The sequence below is a fragment of the Formica exsecta genome, unplaced genomic scaffold, assembly GCF_003651465.1.
Source record: "Formica exsecta isolate Colony F162 unplaced genomic scaffold, ASM365146v1 scaffold662, whole genome shotgun sequence".
NCBI lineage: Eukaryota > Metazoa > Arthropoda > Insecta > Hymenoptera > Formicidae > Formica > Formica exsecta.
Window position 1 is genome coordinate 375,362 of NW_021853425.1, and position 3,578 is coordinate 378,939.

General features: G+C 38.2%; 1 long non-coding RNA gene across 1 annotated transcript in view; it reads left to right on the plus strand.

The window, feature by feature from the left end:
- Nucleotides 1–12: 12 nt before the first annotated feature.
- The window catches only part of LOC115242987, a 6,980-nt gene continuing 3,414 nt past the window's right edge, over nucleotides 13–3,578 (plus strand). The window contains exon 1 of the long non-coding RNA XR_003885142.1: nucleotides 13–2,549. This is a non-coding gene — a long non-coding RNA (uncharacterized LOC115242987). The remainder of the gene's footprint in view (nucleotides 2,550–3,578) is intronic.

Sequence of the window (3,578 nt, forward strand, 5' to 3'; positions counted from 1 at the left end):
TATAATATAATATTTCATCTAATATTATATTTAATATTTAATTAATATTAATATTTTACATGATGATAAATACGATAAGAAAATACGCATCAAGTCTGTATGCGTCTTTATGAATCAATTTTTTTTTCTTCCTTGCCTCTCACCTTCTTTTTCTTTTCTATGATATCCTTAAAAAGAAAAAATGTAGTAACTAGTATGCAGTAACAAACGTTGATTAAATTCGAACATACATATCACATACAACTTTCTTTTAACATATCTCCTATGTGACTTGTTAATGTGACGCAAATATTATTATTATTATAATACGTGATTAATTAACTAATGCAGAAGATTTGTAGCCAATGCGCCTCTCGGAGGAAAATTTTTCTATCAATATTTAATTCGCTAACAACTTTTTATACGGTAATAAAAAAAGATCGCATCATAAAATCAACGTGCAGGGCAATCTCCGCAACGCGGAATTTATAATTCACGAGCGTCAATTGAATTATTCGGGAACAGCGTATATAAAAAATATACACATGTATATGCAAATGGCGCAAGTAAAATCTTTTGAATCATTTTAATAATGAGCGTCACGCGTCAATTCGCATATCATTCATTAACGCGATATTTTTGCGTTTTAAAAATAAATTTACAGCATTTTTAAATTAAACGTTGCGGCATTGTATAATAACTTACATGATTACAATTATCGAGACTGCACTTGCCATTGAAATTAAAAACGATTTTACATTAAAATCATCGACACATATTTCGCTGATTGTGTTTTTGCCAATACTGGTTTAATCAACAAAATATATAAAAATTTCATTAACGAAATCTTCGTCGATGCTTTCAATGTGATCTCTTAAAAAAAAGTGAAATTTCTCGTAAGTGATCACTATTTCTCGGCAAATCTGATCCTTGGGAGGCGCGAAAATAAACCCAACGAAGTCGACAATATATTCGACATACCGCGTTATCTCGAAGAAATGTGGAAAGATCCCAGTGATAAGCAACAGCGGCCAATTGAGCAAATAATCACAGAAGCTATGACTGATAATAATATACGTAATCGCGGATGTCATTATCGTAATGTAATATACAGTAAAGCTATCTTGAGCAGAGAGAATAACGCGTCACACTAACAATAAGTATGAAAGATGAGCTTTCTTGTCTCCTGATAAAAAAAAAAAGAAGATTCTATTAACATCGTATTTGCAAATATTTGCACACGATATACTTAAGCAAATTTCCGAGATTTAACGCGAGTTTTTAATCTTTTCGAGTAGAATTTGAATGTTCACGAAACTGCTATGAGATTTTCGCCACACGTTAAGTTTATTCGAATTTCCTTCGTTCGTGAAAACAGATATTTGTACTGTGAATCATTTGTCATGTAGTAAATATCAGTAGCAAGTCAAAAGTCGATCCAGTCAATAAGCAAAGTCGCATAATACTTATTTCAGAAATGATGGTTCCAAATCGGCTATCAATTTACAAAATATAAATGTTTCTGCACCGTCATTATCGCAGAGAATAATTACGTATGTGAATAAAAAGAGGATATTCAGGGAAAGACACTGTAATGCACGAGACTGACGAAGAACATTAGCGTGAGCTTAACGACGTCGGGCGACGTTAATGCCTGAAATTTCTTGGAGCAAACCTACGGGAAAATGGAAACGTTTCTATTACACATCTTGCCGGCATCAGTAAATGGACCTAACAAGGATTTGACTCGTCCTCGACGATGGCGCGGCAATTACGTCAAAGAAGGACGACTGTATTCCAATGAACGAGGAGGCTAACGAGCGTCGCTAATGCAGGAAGGATTCAATGGCTCTATCTTCGCACGAGGATGGACGGTCTAATATCGGATCTCGTAAAATTCCAAAGCTCGTCCCGGTAGGCAAATATACCTCCCGCGAGCGCGAGCCACTGTGATAGTCGTAGATAAGACCTTAAAGCTCGGACGATAGCACGAAGAGCGTTAACTGATTTGTAAGAAACGTTAATTCATAGTGTGCAAAGGAAAACCATCGATCGTAATAAAGAAGCTGAACTTTCAAGTTCGTGAGAAAGTGAGAATACAAATTATCAGACAAATAAACGTATGTGTTTCCTGAAATTGGAGAGATTCAGAGGAGTTTTTTACAACATTCTCCATATTTGTTAACCAATTCTATGTGGAAATATTTTATAAGATATTCACATATTATATTGGCAGAAAGACAACAAGCATTGTCTTTATAAATAATAGCGCCAAAGACTAGATTCACTTTATAAAAATATTCAAAATCTAGTATCACGTATCGTAGACGCGCAACGGCTGAATACTCTTAAGTAGGGTCTGACAGGGCCAAAAGGTTGGGTCGGGCTCAAGATACTGTGCCATTATCGAAACGTCGAGGAATTACGGAAATGAACGGCCCGCGATGCGTTAAGCGCATTATAACGATCAAGAATTACGATGATTAGCGGGTCGCGCGGTGGCCGTGTAATGCCGCTTCGTCCAGAGAGTGATCTCCGGTGCGGTAGGCCTCGGCGAGGTGCCTTACGAGGTGGGCCCTCCTTATTAAGGTTTCGTGACGCGCGCTCCATGGAACGATCGCCGCGCGTCTCCATAAAAATATCTTTCTTTTCCCAAATTGGACCGTGAATAACAAACTGCGGCTTCGGCGCGCGTTTTCGCCCCTAAACGACTCTTTTAGCCCAGTAGATACCGTTATTAACGCGTACCGGGCAGTTTATACATACCTAGTGCATCGTTACGCAGCCTCAACTGCCAGACGCAAGTACGACACCGCGGAAGCATATAAATTACCGTCGGTATTTCGGTAAATACGTGCAATGTCAACGCGGTGTTTCGGGCATTAATAGACAATGACAAACGAGTTCGTTGAACTACCTTATTCAAATAAGAACGCGCTCGTCAAGAGTGTGCTTTTTACGATGACCCGAGTGATAATGAGTCGTCGATGCTATTATCATCTTTCTGTTATTTTAAGCATTGTATTCTAATTACAACAACCAAAGAAATATGCAAAATAAAAATATAAATCGTGCAATTTATGTTATGCGATAATAAAATTTTAAAAAAACGTGGAAAAATTATATGGGAAAGTTCCCGACATTCAAGTCAACGTCTAAAAAATAATTTCTTCTCTATCAATATCAAATTTAGCAAAAGATTAAATAGTTATGCGACGGGAAAATCGTAAAGCTAGCAAATCGGAATCGAGGAACAACAACTGTGTCGGACATACCAGCATCGTCGACGATGACGCCAGGCGAATGAATTCGCACGATACGCTGCGTAACGAGCCTATCGATGAAAAAGAAAAAGAGGTGACGCCGCGTTTCGCGTAGGCACATTGTTGGTACATCGTCGCGACTAACCAAGGTATCACACAACGATCGAAGTGAAAAATAAATCGCCGGAGAGAGAGCGAAGGTGCGCGTCGGCGCTATGAAGTTTGCGACCACCTACGCGTTTCACGACGCCGAGAAAGAGCCGCAAAAAAGGCGGAGAGTCGATCGAGAGGGTTCGATAGATAAAAAAAAAAAAAAAAAACGGCTGAAAAAAGCGA